The following is a 17,698-nucleotide window of genomic DNA, read 5'->3' as shown; positions in this document are numbered from 1 at the left end:
ACAGGAGGTGAACTATCTGGATTGGATGTAATGTGGAAGTGGGGTGGGTATCTTCTGTTTGGAAGGAACTGCTTAAACACAAGAGGTGAAACTCCAGTTAAGCATCATTGTCCAAGGAGAAGAAGTATTTTAGTTTTGATGGAAAGTCACTAAAGAGTCATTGTGAACTCAAGCTGTGCAATGTTGTACAGACTACAACATGTCAGAAAAGAACAAGCAAAGGATAACAAGACTTCTGTGTGTTGGGTTATTTTTAACAAATTCATTCTATTGATGTGACTAGGTTTTAATTCATTTTATAATTATGAAAAGTACCTATACAAAATGTCTACTGATTATAAATTTTGTGTAATCTATAAGTATATTGTAAATGATAGTGTAGCACATGCAGAGAAACAAGTGCTTTTATAAGTGTAAACAGAGAGAGGAAATAGCTGGATAATAGAAAGTGTCCATGTGCAACTTTACAAAATAGTGTCAAATTGCTCCCAAATGTAGTTTATCAATTTACATCCCCATCAGTAGTATGTGAGAGTTCCTGTGTCCATCCATGGTTATTTCTGTCATTATATCTCAAGTACCTAGCACAATGCTGAACACATAGTAGGAGGATAAGTGATGTCTGATGAATGAATGAATAAATGAAGACCATGGTTTGTTTACCATTGGGATAGTCCAAAACACAGGTCCAGCACCAGTTCCAACAAAAGCAAGTGGGGCAGAGCCAGCATTACACAAGGGTCTGCTCAGAGAAGCAAAGTAGAACATACTACCTGGAAAGAATAGTGGCAAGAAAACAATCAAATCCCAGGTGAGAAAAATGTAACAGAAGATGGCCAAGGCATGACAGGTAGGTAGTCTGTCAGTAGGCAATATGCAGAGATCCAGGCAGCAATGTGACTACCTCAGTGAGTTCTTACCAGTGGGAAACTTAACTCTGAAGGCAAGACCCCAGTTTCTGGAAGGCAGTATCCTAGAAACTATGGGCTTTTAGGGGGGAAAGATAGTAGGATGCAAAGGACTTTAAGGAGGATGGGGCATTGAGTGGAACTAGAAAAAATCCCAGAGCTAGAAATCAGAGTGGGTCTGCCAGACCATCTATGCCTTTATTCTCAGCCCTAGACCCACAGTGTTCACAGATGTCAATATATTTCCGGCTGTAATTCAAGATCCATGGTGTCAATCTTAAAATATTTCTTTCCTGTTCATAATTCATTTTACCCTGGCCACCTTCTCACTGACGGCCATCATTTGTATTCCATTCCTTTCTCTGTCTAATCTTTCCTGATTTGTAATTCAGTCATTTACTCCTGGTTGCCATCTTTAACACCAAATTGTGGCTTCCCAATTTTAGTTCAATCCAATGACGAGTTTATTCCAAGTTAATCTGCTAGTATTGATTGTCCTCCTCACACACTTTATTGTCTATGGGATATTTCTGTATCATCTTCCTTGTATTACTCACTTCAGGAAGGATTATTTTCCAATACAATGACAAGGGAAAGGGAAACCAAAAGATGATTAGATATTGGGAACACAAAAGAATTCTAAATTTATCTAAAGTTCTGAGAGAAAGAATACCTACAGTAGTGGCTCGACATTCATTGACTTCAACAGTGCTAGGACTATGTTTTCCAAAGAACTAGGCACACAGTATCAGGAAGTCAAAACACAGTCACAGCATATTATGATGGTGAAACAATGCAAATGATAACATTGTCCGCAGTCTTCCATCTGTGTCCTATGCATCCTATAATAAGGATATAACATAACATTGTTTCTTTGTGATCCCCTAGTGTCTCTATATACTGAAGAGATAGGGTTAAATTTTATTCTTTAATTGGATCACATTAATTTTTAATTTGATGCTAAAAAGTTCAAAGAATGTGCAATGCATAACCATATTTAATAGGCACATAAATATCAATTAATGAAGGGGGAAATTTTACTTATCTCTGAAAGCATTGCTGATTTAACTGAGGGGCTTGAACTTTAGCTATACTCAAAGATATGTACTTCATTGGTCTACTGTAAGACTGGACACTATGAGCTTTTTCACAAATTTCCCTAAATCAATAGTTTCTTGGAATATTGACAAATGAAATATTCACTACCTTCACTCCTTTCCTGGCACTCATAGGGCATATCTGAAATATTGGACAGCATTTGTACCATCAATACAATGTAACAGATCTCAAACATTAAGTATATAGAATGCAGAATTAAATTGAGAATTTTTGATCAGTCCTATTCTACAAAATCCAAGTTCATGCCTACTACCATACAGTAGGCATTGGTTGGGATTCAGGTCTCACAATCTCTCCTTGGTCTGTAGAATCTATGAGCTGGGTCTCACCATGAGATCAACAAGTGTCTCTTTACAGGCTACATTTCCCATCCTTTTCACTGTTGGAACTCAATGAGATTATCCATGAAAAGAATGACACTGAACCTGGCACACAGTAAGCTGTTGGTTCATTCATTTATTCATGCAACAAATATTTATTCCTACAAGTATCCCTAATGCAGAAACCTAACACTATGGTCTGTGCTGGAACTCAATCTAGAATATGTTATACATGTATCTTAAAAATTTGCATGCTACTGTGTGGATATACAGATCTATCTATTGAGAGAGAGACAGACAGAGAGACAGAGACAGAGGGAGAGAGGGAGAGAGAGAGAGAGAATGTATAGTCTTCTTAGTCAGGAGTAGAATATTTTGTAACTGCATAGCCTTGCCCTTGGATATCTTAGAAATTACTTAAAGAAAGGGAAAGAAGAACTATAAGGAGGAGGAGGAAGTGAGAAAAAGAAAGAGGAAGAGGACGAGGAGAAGAAAACACTAATCCAATGGTATTTTGAAATGATTCCTTTCTCTTTTTATTTTCTTTACAGTCTTTTTTTTTAACTAATTGATATACATTCTAGTTTTCTTGTTTTGTTTTTATCTTCTCAAATTGTTCCAATTATCATGTATAAATTTAGAGAGTATGCAAATATATATATATATACATACTGGAAAAACTGAAGAAACAAGATAACTTTGAAGTTACCAGTTATCACCAGAGCCCAGCTGGGCCCTTAGATACACTTGGTGTATGGGCCTAGAAGAACCACCCTCTTTGGCAAACTGTAGTCTGCTGACCCTGGCAGCTGAAGTGAGGGTTGCTGCCTGAGGCAGAGGCATTATGAGGTAATAACAATGGGTAAAATTGAATGAGGGTGATGACAACCAAGAAATAGATGAGCCAGAAAACCATCCCAGGATACTTTCAATCTACTAAAAAAGGAGTAGGATGACCGGAAAGCATTAATAGTCAAAGGCAAGATGTCCTCTGTTCTCAAATCAACCACAGCGAGGAACCAGACAAATAGTTAATAACTCTTGTCCAAAGAAAATACATAAAGAATTCAAATCTTCCTTAACTGAAAACTCTTTCATCTGTTCTCCACTATTTGTTCATCAATTTATATCCTTACCTGGATTTTAAAAAAATTTAAGATATCTCTTTCATTTCTTCTGGAAAGTGGTATGCATTAATAATTTATGCCTTACCTCCTTTTTTTTTGAAAAGCAGTATGGCAATGTTTTTGATGGATTAATTGCCAAATGGTCCTGACCCATCCACCTGTGTATACACAAGCTCACATTAGGCATGACAAATGCAGAATGATATGTAGAAACTAACTTTGGCAAAAATCCTGACATGTGGCATGTGCCATTATAGGAAACTTGCCTAGCACAGCACGTACACAACTAGAGAGTTTGCCTTAAGAACAGTGCTATGGGTACATATATTTTGCTATTTCTTCTGAAAAGTGCTTTGAAAATAGTCATTTACATCACACAATAGAGACTTGTATCCAGAGAGGTATGTCAAAGTAAATTTGCCTTAGAAATATTTGCCAAAAGAATAAATCACTTTTCTTAGATCAGCCTACTATCTAAAAGTTTCCCCCTCACATTGCAGAAGGATAAATATTACAAGGTGAAAAGGAATATATACTTTCTATAATGCTTGTATACAGTCTTCCTAGAAAAGACAGCTGAGACATTTGGGGGATCTTTCTATAACCTTTTTTAATACTGTTTATATAAATGCATATATTTCAACTAAATTATGGCCAATGTTCAAACTAAGGATGAAATAATCAGTAAGATTTTTTTTCTGCCTCCAAGTCTCAAAATTAAGTTTTCCCTTGATTAGACTTCTTAGTTCAATACGTATTTATTGTTTTATTACTGAAAAATGATATATATAAGATCTTATGTTAAAAGGTAACATAGAAAATGCAAATAAAAAAATAAGCAGATGTCTTTCCTTGTAAACTAGTACTTAGTTGGAGTTGTAGACTTTTCAGATGATTTTTCAGATCTAACTAATATCAAAATAATAATTAAAAAAATACAAACACCCCAAATAAAAATCCGAGCAAGCCTAGTGCTTGTTTCCACAGCAAATATACTAAAATTGGGACCATACAGAGATTAGCATAGCCTATACCAAGGATGACACATAAATTTGTAAAGTGTTCTTTGTTTTTCAGTTATGCAAAATAAATATTACACTTCAATAAAGGTAGGAAAAATAGCTTACTGTGTGCCAGGTTCAGTGTCATTCTTTTAATGGATAATCTCATTGAGTTCCAACAGTGAAAAGGATGGGAAATGTAGCCTGTTAAAGAGACACTTGTTGATCTCATGGTGAGACCCAGCTCATAGATTCTACAGACCAAGGAGAGACTGTGAGACCTGAATCCCAACCAATGCCTAATGTATGGTAGTAGGCATGAGCCTACTATCTAGGACTTCTAAATTTTTAACTTATTTTGATTATCAGTATTGTCTGAAGTTTCTGTAATGGGCATTTATTTACTATCTGGAGGTTAAGAACAAACACAAAATTTCTTTTTCCTCCAAAAAATATGATTATCCCAGGGGCTTCCCTGGTGGCACAGTGGTTCAGAGTCCTCCTGCCGATGCAGGGGACACGGGTTCGTGCCCTGGTCCGGGAGGATCCCACATACCGTGGAGCGGCTGGGCCCGTGAGCCATGGCCACTGAGCCTGTGTATCCGGAGCCTGTGCTCCGCAACGGGAGAGGCCACAACAGTGAGAGGCCCGCGTACCGCAAAAAAAAAAAAAAAAAAAAAGATTATCCCATATCAAGTGATTTTCTTCTTCTTTCTATTTTAATGTAAAATTTCAAATGTTTATAATAGATATATAGAATAAGAAAAAAGTAATAATTATTTTATTTCTAAAAAGAGTTTCATGATGAAATTGTTTATTTTTTTTAGCCTGAATGCTGGGAGCATAAAAAGATGGAATTTAGGAGACCAGCACAGTACAAAGGCTTAAATACTCTATTAAAAATGATGAATCAGCAAAGGCAGAAGTATTATCTTACCAGTGTAGAAGGATGTTCTGGGCCCAGCTGGGTAAGCTATAGTTCCGGCTTAGACAAATTCACCACTTCTACTAAAGTGAGCTGCTAGACCAAGTCCTATCCTCCATCTGGCCAGAAAGATAGACAACTAGAAAGCATTTGAAATGGAGATAGCAAGCCCAGTTTATTCGTAGTATCAAGTACTGTTCCATGAACTGGCTGATCACTTATATAATGTTAATTTGAGTTAGAAATTAAGGTAAAAGGCCCAGAAATAACTTAAGGAAATTTGCAGGCCCTACACCACCAGAATGTGCAAATCACTTCATCTCCTGGACCAAATTGTTTATTCATTAGTAAAATCAATATTTCTATGGTCTTTCTCAATTCTAGTAGTCTATGATGTGTATTGTTTCATAATAAATGAATTTACTCATATGAGGAAATTCCTGTCCTCTAATTTCATTCTGGGAAATATTTGACCAAAGTGAAAATGATCTCGGAGAGGCAGCAGTGAGCAGTGGCATGAAGCAAGATCTTAGTTCCCTGCCCAGGAATTGAACCTGGGTGGCCTGGATGAAAACCAGGAATCCTAACCACTAGACCAGCAGGGGCAGAGGCTAGAAGCAAATTTTCCCTGGCTCTTGCCCCCCATGAAAAATGTATTTCTCGAGGATGCAAAAACTGTAAAAAATAGGTACAAAGTTTATCATTAGAGACACAGTACAACAAGTGCGAGAGCACACAGAGAAACAGTTCGTTTAGCTAAGACAGAAACAAGGCAGAGATGCACACCCAGAGAGACAGAGTGTGGGCATCCTCACTGATGAGGAGGAACACAGTAAAGAGGCAGTTAAGTCATTTTTTTCTTTTTTAATTATTTATTTATTTTTGGCTGTGTTGGCTGTTCGTCGCTGCGCGCAGGCTTTCTCTAGTTGTGGCGAGCAGGGGCTATTCTTCGTTGCGGTGCGTGGGCGTCTCATTGCGGTGGCTTCTCTTGTTGCGGAGCATGGGCTCTAGGTGCGCAGGCTTCAGTAGTTGTGGCTCGCGGGCTCAGTAGTTGTGGCTCGCGGGCCCTAGGGCACAGGCTCAGTAGCTGTGGCGCACGGGCTTAGTTGCTCTGCGGCATGTGGGATCTTCCCGGACCAGGGCTCGAACCCATGATTCCTGCATTGGCAGGCGGATTCTTAACCACTGTGCCACCAGGGAAGCCCAGTTAAGTCATTTATACAGGGAAGTTCTTTCGGGTCTTTGTTTACCTTTGGCCAATTATCTGGTTTCTTTTTCCACACCTGACCTGCCCTAGGACCCTTCCCAACATGGGTGTGCCACTTTTTCCAAGATGGATTCCAGCCCAGAGACCTATGGGGGGGCCCTTGGCATCACATATTATGGGATGGTGCCCCTTCCTTTTTGACCCCCAAGGAGCCTTTCTGTGCATGTGCAGTGTCTCCCTTGCCCCAAGGATGGGAAATATATGACCTCTTGATCCTTTGCTCAAACAAGGTTTAGCCCCTATCTGTTCCTGCCATGACTGTTATCTTAAAGTGTCCTCAGAAGACAAACCTGGCTATTTACCCTGTTTCTGTTGTTACTTCTATTTCGAAGTGTAAACAGGAGTCTGGTTGTAAATATCTAACCTGGAGCCCAAGTATCTCCTGTCTCAAGAAATGCAAACAGGAGGCTAGTTGTAAGTGTCCAGCCTGAAGCCCATCTTTTTCTTGCCCCAAGAAATGTAAACAGGAGGCAGTTTTAAATTCCTAGCCAGAGCCTATGTATCTCCTGCTTCAAAGTTAATAGAGAAAAAAAAATGTTGATGACTAGTTATCACATAGAAATAATAAAGCAGCTATCAGAATGTAATTTTAGTTGTGGTTCTTAAAGGAAAAAATCTTTAATGTCCACCCAAAATACTGCACAATGTTCTTTATGAGGGAAAACTCCAAAGTAGGCATCATTCAGCTAAGGCAACAACCCTTAGAAATTCCTTTATTTTTGTTCTGAAGTGCCAAGCCAATAACATCATGTTGATGAAATCTTCAAACTTTGTCCCTTGGTGCCATCATGACAACATGCAAACATTTTAACAGTGTGTACATTAATAACTGTTGTCAACTGCATAATTTCTCTAGGAGTTTGCCTACTAATCTTACCACTCACTTAAGCGGTTGTGAAACTGTTGATGTATGTAGTTATTTTTTTAAAAGCCCCAAAAGAGTAATTATTCTATAAGGGTAGGTGGATACATATAATTCAGAATTTTGACTCAGAGATCCCTACCTAGAAACTCCCTAACAATGAAACTTTGTCAGAGAGACAAATGCTCTTATATATACAGAAGAGACCACAGTGCCTGGAGAAGAGAGGGTGTAGTCACCCCAAAAATAAGCGGTGGTGCTTTGGTTGCAAAGCCCAGGAGCAAATGCCAAAAGCTGGTGTTTTTCTGCAGCTTTCTTCCCTTTACTTGTAGCCTTCCAAATGCTGTGCACACTCACTCACAGTAAAGTCTGAAATTATGAAAATCCCTGGGAATGAAATTGAGAATTTAACAGTTTCTCATTTTCAAAGAGCAAAGAATCTTTCTTATAGAGAAAAGGCAGTCATTTTTCAGTGGATTAATAAATCCTTTCATTCTTATCTGGAAAAAGGCCTCTTAGAAGTTGTTTGATCTTTCATATTCTTTTAGCTCAACTGGTCAACTGAACACTGATGTGTGATTTAGACATCTTTTTTCCTGCCATTGGAGCTAATGCTGTTGACTCATTTTGTTGCCAAAAGTAAGTTCATATGCCTGATTCACAGTGAGGCCAAATAAACCCAAACATCAGAATATGGAGCAGAGAAAGAACCATGCAAAGGGAATAGGTGGCTGGTGCTCAAAAGACCTGAACTCTCCTATGGGTTTCAGGGAAGAGTTTTTGTAGGCAGAATCTGGGGGGAGGGCTGCAGGGTGTGTGACTTTCTTCTGGTTGGTTGGTGGTGAGGTAACAAGGCACTGTCCCCACAACCTCAATCAGGAGCCTTCTGCTTCCAATTGGTCTGGAGTCTCAGCATGTACTTACCATTCTCCACCTGGATGGGGGGTCTTAGTTCTAGAAGAACTCAAATGTGTATTGTTATGTGCATTCCTTGAGCGGGGAACTAGGATTCTGCTTTCTTGCTGCACTAGTGTTTCTTGACTGCTTTTCTTTTGTTTCTGCATTCTTTCATTTCCCTAATCACAAACTGTTTGAATCTGCACTTCGGAGCTCAGGGAAGTTCTAGGAGGCTGAAGCCTTTTTCCTGCAAACAAGAAATGAGGGGTAGGGAAGGTGGGGACACAACAAGGCTTTTGTACGTGGGAGGGTTCCACAGGGTCCTGCTCGGTTTCAGTTTGAGGAAACCACCATGAAACCCTCAGGTGAGGAACCACTGGTTGTTATTACTAAGTTGAGCAAGTTTTAAAACTAGTAACATGGAGAGAAAATGTCTAAAGTGTGAGTCAATCCTCTTCTTTTTTCTGAATAAAGACTTAAACTGTATAATAATTATAAGTGTGATCTAAAAAGGGGGGGATTATAAACCGAGTTGTAAGCATTAAGCTGGATATAATACAGCTGCTTCAAGTCAGATCTAGCTATTCATTTAAGACCCCAACAAGCATAAATATACTCACCTGGGAGGGAGTCATGCTCTGAATGATGAGTTCATGCTAAAGGATTCATCCAGATTATATGCTCTAAAAACTGACATGTCTGTAAAGTTTCTCAAATATGATATGATACACATATCTCCTCCTTGGTCTGCAAAGTCCAGCTCTTTTGAGATTCTTCTCCAGCCTGAGACTAAATTAGCCTTTTCCTTCTCCTTGCCCCCATAGTACATCATAGATTTGAAACCTAGCAGGACCCTGTGGAGTCATCCTGGGTACAAAAGCCTTTCCTTTTCTAGTTTGTAGGAAAAAGGCTTCAGTCTCCTAGACCTTCCCTGAATTCCAAAGGGCAGATTCAAACAGCTGCAAGTCAGGGAAGTAAGGGAATGCAGAAACAAAGGAAAAGGAGTCAAGAAACAATAGTGCAGCAAGAAAGCAGAATCCTAGTTCCTCCTCAAGGAATATACATAACAATATACCTTTGAGTTCTTCTACTGGAACTAAGGCCCCCACCCAGCTGGAGGATGGTAACTGCATGCTAAGACCCCAGACTGGTTGGAACCAGAAGGCTCAAGATTGAGATTCCTAGAACACTGCCCTTTTACCTCACCACCAACCAACCAGAAGAAAGTCACATACTCTGCAGCCCTCCCCCCAGATTTTGCCTATAAAATCTCTTCCCCAAAAATCATTAGGGCGTTTGGGTTTTTTGAGCATGAGCCACCTGTTCTCTTTTCTTGGCCCTGCAATAAAACTTTCTCTGCTCCAAACTCCAATGTTTCCATTTGTTTGGCCTCCCTGTGCATTGGGCACACAAACTTAGGTTCGGTAACAAATTCTGTTGCCAAAATCTTGGCTTTCTGTGCACTGATGCCGAACAGAAATATGAGACACAGTTATGGAGGAGAAAGAAAGAGTGGCATTATTTCTTTACCAGAAAATGAGGGAACACAACCAGCAACTCAAGAACTGTGCCCACTTCCCTGAGGAATAGGGAGAGATTATAGAGTCAGGACTTGTAGTCGGAGGTATGTGATAAGGATCAAGGGAGTAACAGTCTTGTGTTCTTCTTTCTTCTACAAAGTTTCAAAAGGGTGGTGTTGCTGGCAAGATTAGGGGGTGTGCAGGGTCTCAAGTGGTCGGGTCTTCTAATCTTTTAAATTTTTTTTTGCGGTACATGGACCTCTCACTGCTGTGGCCTCTCCTGTTGCGGAGCACACGCTCTGGACGCGCAGGCTCAGCGGCCATGGCTCACGGGCCCAGCCGCTCCGCGGCATGTGGTATCTTCCCAGGCCGAACCTATGTCCCTTGCATCGACAGGCGGATTCTCAACCACTACGCCACCAGGGAAGGCTGGGTCTTCTAATCTTGATGAGCTTCTCTGGTTCCTTTAATCTTGCCTCAGGTGGTTTCATGCCTGCTGCTCCCTTGATTAGCAACTGTTCGAATCTGCCCTTTGGAACTCAGGAAAAGTCATGGAGGCTGGAGTCTTGCCTATGAGAAATGGGGGACAAAAAGGCCTCTGTGCCCAGGAGCTGCACAGGGCCCTGCTCAGCATCAATTCTTCTGTTATAATCATAGTTAATACATATAGTGTTTACTATGTGCTAGACATTTTTCTAGGTTCTTTAGATAAAAGAACCTATTAAATCACTTAAACTTCAAAGTAACTCTATGAGGAAGGTTCTATTATTTTCCCCATTGAGCAAATAAATGTTAAGGAATTCTTCAAAGGTCATGCACCCAGTAAATGAAATAACTGATTTGGAACCCAGGCAATTTGGATTAAAAGTCTATGCTCGTGGGGCTTTCCTGGTGGCGTAGTGGTTGAGAATCTGCCTGCCAATTCAGGGGACACGGGTTCGAGCCCTGGTCTGGGAAGATCCCACAAACCGAGGAGCAACTAGGTCCGTGAGCCACAATTACTGAGCCTGCGCGTCTGGAGCCTGTGCTCTGCAACAAGAGAGGCCGCGACAGTGAGAGGCCCGTGCACCACGATGAAGTGTGGCCCCCGCTTGCCACAACTAGAGAAAGCCCTTGCACAGAAACGAAGACCCAACACAGCCATAAAAAAAAAAAAAAAGTCTATGCTCTTAACCACTATGCTAACTATTTCACTGGATTATCAGTCTCTTTACATTGTAGGTAATTGTGATATTATGATTTATAATAAGAAATATATAGTTGGTCTTCATCCCCATTTCTTGTACAAAGCTCTTAAAACCCTAGGAATTTCCTAAGTGACTAGAGCCATAAAAGTGTCTTTTGTTATGTTAATGAGTGACTTTTGGGAAGCCCCTAGATCACCTAAGGGTGGGGCCTGGTTGCCAGGGGAACCAACCACATGATTAGAAGTTTGGATCCTTTAATCCCACCTCCTGACTTCCAAGAAGAGGAGAGGGGCTAGAGATAGAGTTCAATCATCCTAGGCCAGTGATTTAATCATTCAAGCCTGTTGTAATGAAAAGGAAAGGGCTCTGAGTGCTTCCATGTTGCTGAACCAAAACACTTCCACATCGTCTGTTCCAGGTCCCAAACTCCATGAGGACAGAAGCTACTTTGTTTAGGACCTTGCCCTATGTATCTCTTCTTCTGACTGTTACTGCATATTTTAAAAAATATCCTTTGTAACAAACTGGCAATCTAGTGAGTATACTCATTTCCTGAGTTCTGTGAGCTGCTCTAGCAAATCAGTCAAACCCAAGGGGGGTGGGCATGGAAATCTCTGATTTATAGCCAGTAGGTCAGAAGAACAGGGGACAACCTGGACTTGCAATTGGCATATGAAGTGGAAGGCAGTCTTGTTGGACTGAACTGTCAATCTGATGCTATCTCTGTATAGATAGTGTCAGAACTGAATTGAATCATGGGACACCCAGCTGGTGACAGAAAAATTGCTGGATGGTGTGGGGAAACAACCCACACAATGGAACTGGGTAAAGAATAATAGTCCTCCTTAAGAACTGACTTTCATTCCTTGAGGGTAGGTATTATAACTTTCTCATCCTTATAGCCTCACTGCTGAGCTTAATAGATTTTGTTGAAATGAATTGCAAACTCCTTACAGACTAAAATCTTTATTCTTTTTACATTCAGAGTATTCAGTGTACTTTGAATGCTCTGCACACTAGGAATGAGAAATAAACATAGATAAAGAGATGAATTTATCTCCTTATGAATAGGGTAAATTTAAAAGAGAAGGGTAGCAAGTGCTGTAAAATTTAAAATATAAATGGAATTTATTTCAGAATCTGTTAAGGATTAAAAAGTCAGCAAATCTGACTCCTTTTCAAAAATTTGATTCTTCTTTCTCCTTAACAAACTCTCCAATAATTCACTTCTCTTAAAACCATACTTCCATCATCTTAAGCACTTATAAAGTTTTTCCTTGGAGTTCTTAACCATTCACGTCTTAGATGAGCAATTCTGAGCCTTTTATCCTCCTGGGCACCGAAGCTGTTCCTTGGGTAAGGCAAACACATAATTCCCATCCATAGGGCTCACTAAAAGTACCTTAACCTCCACAAAATTTTTTTAAGTCACTTACACGACTCCCCATCTCCTCCTTTGATCCCATCCCCAGTCCTCGGAATCACTATCTAAGACCACTTCTTATCTTCCCCTTGCTTGTTACTGGCTTTTATTCTGTTTTGAAGAGCTAATAACCTTTTTCCATTTTTCTATTCTGTTAATTGAGAAAAAATATACAACCATAAATTTGAGAGTTATATTTTATTTGGGGAGATTACTGAGGACTATAGCATGAGAAGGCAGCCACTCAGATAGCTCTGAGGAAACTGCTCCAAAGAGGTAAGAGAAGAGCCAGGATATATAGGAGTTTTTGCTGGAAAAAAAAATGTAGTCGAACATCAAAAGATTACTGCTAATTACCAAAAAAACCACCTCAAGTTAATGATTTTAGTGCTTTTCCATATATGCGAAGATGAAAGAGTCTGGGCTTATTGAAATTATTCCTTTGATATGCATCTTAACTATGTAGGGCCAGTATCCTGTTTTTCTCCATCCTGAATTCCCCTCAGTGTGCATAGTCGGGGACAACTGCAGTGGCTTATGGCTTGATGGAGGGCAACATTCACTCGTTACCGGAATGGCAGGCAACATTCTTCGTCCACGTATCTACTTCTTCACTAACGATCCTATCTATGCTTAGAGTATACTCTGCTATATTCCAGAGAATCCAAGAATTCCCTGTAATAAGATCCCCTTTCTTTTCTAACATTCCAACAGATAAAATTCAGATTTCTGTTTACATAATTTCTTCTGTATTGTATCTTTGAATGTGACAGTTACTGTATTTGCCATATCAAAATCTTAATGATTTGACAAAGCCACAATCCAAAGTTGGTCTGGCAGCTCTCTTCAGCAGCTATCTTCCAAATGTTAATTCAGGGAAGCTCCACTCTCTCAGAATTCTTCACTTACAGTCTTGGGGCAATGAAGAGAGTGCATAGAAAATTATGAAGGACATTTAAGGAGCCAGGTCTGGAAGTGGCACAAATGGCTTCTGTCCACAGCCTCTTTACCAGTCTGTCAACCTAAATAAAACTAGGAAACAATAATCAAACAAAAAGTGTTTATTTAGGATCAAAGGATTACAATTCCCGGCACACAGATACACAGACTCAATTCAAACAGTGTCCGCCAGGGAGTAAAATCAGGAGCTTTTAAAGGCAAAGAAGGGAGGTTTGCATTACAAACAATTTTAATTGGAGTTAGAGACAGAAGCTAGTCTTGGCTAAACATGACTGAGTTCTCAGGCTATCCCTAGGGAGAAGGGAAAGTCTGTTACTGTGACAAGTTGCAAGTATTCTTGCTGAGTCCTTGGAATATTTGTGGTTTGGCCTAGTTCAAAAGTTCATGGCTCCACCCAGTGAGGACCTGTGTAAGGTCCACCTCCTTAATGGCCTACCAGCTCCATTTTAAAACCCCTTGATGTAAGTGAATCCGTTTTGTTTCACATTTCACAAGTCCTATGGCTTCAATCTAGCTGATCTAACTGCAGGAGGCACTTTGAACTATAGCATTCCCATATTCCCAAGAGGAGGAAATAAGATTAGAGAGCATCTAGTCAGTCTCTGCCACAGTCCTCCTTTCTGGCCACTCATTATTCCTTTTATTCATCCTCCCACACAGGAAACACCTTCACCCCCATCACTAACCCAAAACCTTTCATCACTAACTGTATCAACTCAAAATCCAGGCTCTCCAGTTGACATGTAGTCCTTCTCATCTAATTAAGATGTGAGGCCCTAGGCTCTGGAGACCAATGAACCAAAGAGACAAGTAAGTGATCTTCACCCAAACACATATCTAATTACAATGGTGGAGTAGCGATGAGATAACCACAATAAATACTCCATTTCAAAGGAGAATTTAAAAAAAAGCAGTCACTGGTTTGAACCAATTTTGAAATCCCATTGGGCAGACATGGCCCTTGAGGCAGGGACAATTCTTGATTAGGCTCCGATTATGTTTTCCGGGGAGAACTCCATTATCCAATGTTCTCAACCTCTGGAAGGCTCCTCCTTGTCTGTTATCCTCCTCGACTGCAAATGGACAGATCAGGGCCTGCAGGCGAGAGGGGCAGAAAGGGGTCAGAGGGCTCTGGGGCCTCAGCAAGCAGGGACAGTGGGGAGCTCCTGGACCCTGATGGGATTGGGGCCCCTAATGTCGAAACCAAGGAGGGTCAGAGGGCCCCAGGGTGGGAGTGCTGATAATCATAGCCCATTTCATGCATGGGGGAATCTGGAGACCCAGAAATGCCAGAATCCCCCAGGAGCCTGTAGTCCCCCTGGGGCGGTGGTGGATGGTGGCAGAGGCTCACTCATTCAGGGCCTCTTCCAGGTCCTAGAGGCACGACCTAAGCCTCCTCTAGATCCTCCTGCACCCGCAGCTCATACTGTCTTTGCAGCTCCTCTGGCAGGGACTATAGCTCTGTGGATGCAGCACCACCTGCGGGCAGGGCACCGAGCTGAGAGGCAAGGCAGGTGCTGGGTCTCCCAGCCCTTTGCTCTTCAAGCAGCCCTGGCTCCAGCTCCACTCCCCCCCCCACCCCCCCACCCCCACTCACTTGGACAGCCACTCACTTTTGGCAACCAGACACCATATGCCATACCGGTTCTACTTTCACTGCTGCCCTGCCACAGGTTGTTGCTTACATACTGCTACCACTATCAGAGTAGATTCTCCACTAGCTCCCGATGCAAAGTCAAGTGGGTTCAGCAGATTGGTTGAGCCCTGGTCATGTTCCTGCGCCCTAGCTGAAAAGGAAGTTGGGATACAGAGTATATGGCCTCTGGAGCTTCTGTCAAAGATGCCTATGGTGGAGAATTCCCCAAATATACAAAGAGAGTTTGTACTCTGGGCAAAAAGAACAACAAAAGACAAACATTTACTTCAGACGCTTACTGAGCTATGCTTGGTAATTTCTGGGTTCCAGGGAAAGAAGTCAATGAAATAGTTCTTGCCTCTAAAAAGCTATAAAAGAAAGTATTTTACCTGACTATATTCAAAGATATAGGAGCCTAGATATCTGACCTCATATGCACAGTATCATTTTTAACCAATAGCTTTTGATGAATATCAGCAGATAGCAACTCCAAAGTTACAAAAATACAGTACATGTGGATGAGTTTCTATGATTTCTCTTTAACTACTGAAGCTCTGGTTCCTGATCTAGCAGAAGGATCACCTGTTTTCATATAGAGTCATGTCAAACAATTTTAGAAAAAAAGGGTAAATGAAATAAAGACTAATGTTATTCATTTTCCATTAATAAATAGAGACTGGAATTTCAGATGTTTCATAAAAGAATATATTACCTTTTCTACATTATGATATAAAAGAACCGTGGATCTCTGAAGAATATATCTTCCTACAGAGAATAACAAAGGAAATGTCCCTCTCCAGGGTTAAATTACTAATTAACGTTCAATGAGCTGAATGATTGATCTTCTGAAAGAAAGTGCTATAGGTCATTCTCAGTTACCCTGCTTATTGTGGCAATGAACCAGGGAGTTTGTGACTTAGCCTGTTTTGTAGGGATGGATCAAAATCAGAAGCGGAGGAACCAGGTCTCACAGATCCTACTTCTTTGGGGAACAAATCATGAGGAATGGTAACAATAATCAACAACCAGATGACAAATGCTAAGAAAAATAAGCGGGACCTTATAGTTCCAACACAGTCAGATCCCAAAGGATTAGCATGTTCATCTGTCTTTAGATTTCAAAATAGTCATTTTTCCAACTACAAAATCATTTTGAAATTCAATATGTATAAACATTCACATGAAATAACCAGGAAAAAAAAGCATAATTATGATGAAAATAAAGAGGAAAGCTACATCACCACCCATTTACAGAGTGAATATAAATCAATTTACCACAATTATCAGTTTCCTTAGGTAATCTTTCTGAACCTATGCTTTCTCAATTCACCTAGTCAAAGAAATAAGTAACCTAACCTTCACTAGTTAGATGAAAGAAGCAGATGACAGCTGAATTGTAATCATCAACTCTGAGTGATATAATAAGCTTTTTCTTTCTCAAATGGTAATGTCTATCATTTCTCACCACAGAAAACAAACACACATACTCTTCTTTTTAAACTTTTTGAAGCATTTTAATCAGCAAGCAAGGACATTCTTCAGATTCCCTGAGATGTAAAGTTGGCATTTTTCCACATGACAAACCTTCCCTACACCATCAACTAAGGAGCAGTCAGTGATGTTAAAACACACTGAATATAATTAAATGTTCTACATGGAAGCATAATATCCTCTTAATATTCACATTCAACAGTTAAGAAACTATTATTTCATCTATTTCCTCGAACAGGCTGTGCTGTATACTCCACTGCCTTCTTTTCCTTTTGTGATTTTTCAAAGGAAGCGAGACAATAAATAGAATATAGAGCACAGAGTAAGTGCAAGACAAATAATTTTTAGAGGCACTGAGTTCCAAAGATATTCCTCATTCAAGGTCATGAATGATAACTAAAGAAAGATAAAATGGTAGCTTCAATTGAAGTAATTTCTAATGATAATGTATTAAAATCTGAGAATGCAATTTAAGCCTCACATTATACCAGTTAATGAGATAATTGCAAAAAAATTCCCACTATGAAAAAAATCACCATATTTGTCACATGGAAAGGTGAAGTTTTTGATGATCATGGTACATCATCTTCTTTTTAAATATATTTTCTACATTTATGTTTGCTAGTATACATAGATGTGTCAATTAGAGCTTTATAGCTTATCTCATTATTATCATTTGCCAAAACAGAATTAAAGTATAACTGCTATGATATTTATTATCTTTCCCTTACCCCAGACAGAATATAAGAGAAGGGAATCATTAGAAGCCTGAGAATTCAACATGCTCACGCTCAGATAGCACTGACTTTCATATGATCTCAAATTACCCCAGACCCCATACTCCAGGTTCTACTATGTATTACTACTTTTAGATGATCGAGTGCACAAAGTTGAATTAATCACTCTCTCCCATTTCACTGTACATTATCAACATCTGTCCAATTTTTCTTATTTTTCCTCCTTTCATTTCACTATTTTTTCCATGCATCCACCATCCTCATCTCTCTTCCACCCTTGTGTAAAAATACATATATTAAAATATATGCTCTTCCATG

General features: G+C 40.0%; 1 pseudogene; it reads left to right on the top strand.

Moving 5' to 3' along the window:
- The first annotated feature begins 4,449 nt into the window (after positions 1–4,449).
- On the top strand, positions 4,450–4,548 carry LOC132501543 (U6 spliceosomal RNA; annotated as a pseudogene).
- The last annotated feature ends 13,150 nt before the right edge of the window (positions 4,549–17,698 follow it).

Source organism: Mesoplodon densirostris, chromosome 1, assembly GCF_025265405.1.
Source record: "Mesoplodon densirostris isolate mMesDen1 chromosome 1, mMesDen1 primary haplotype, whole genome shotgun sequence".
Taxonomy (NCBI): Eukaryota; Metazoa; Chordata; class Mammalia; order Artiodactyla; family Ziphiidae; genus Mesoplodon; species Mesoplodon densirostris.
The sequence above is the reverse complement of the archived record's forward strand: the minus strand, read 5'-3'. Positions and strand labels throughout refer to the sequence as shown.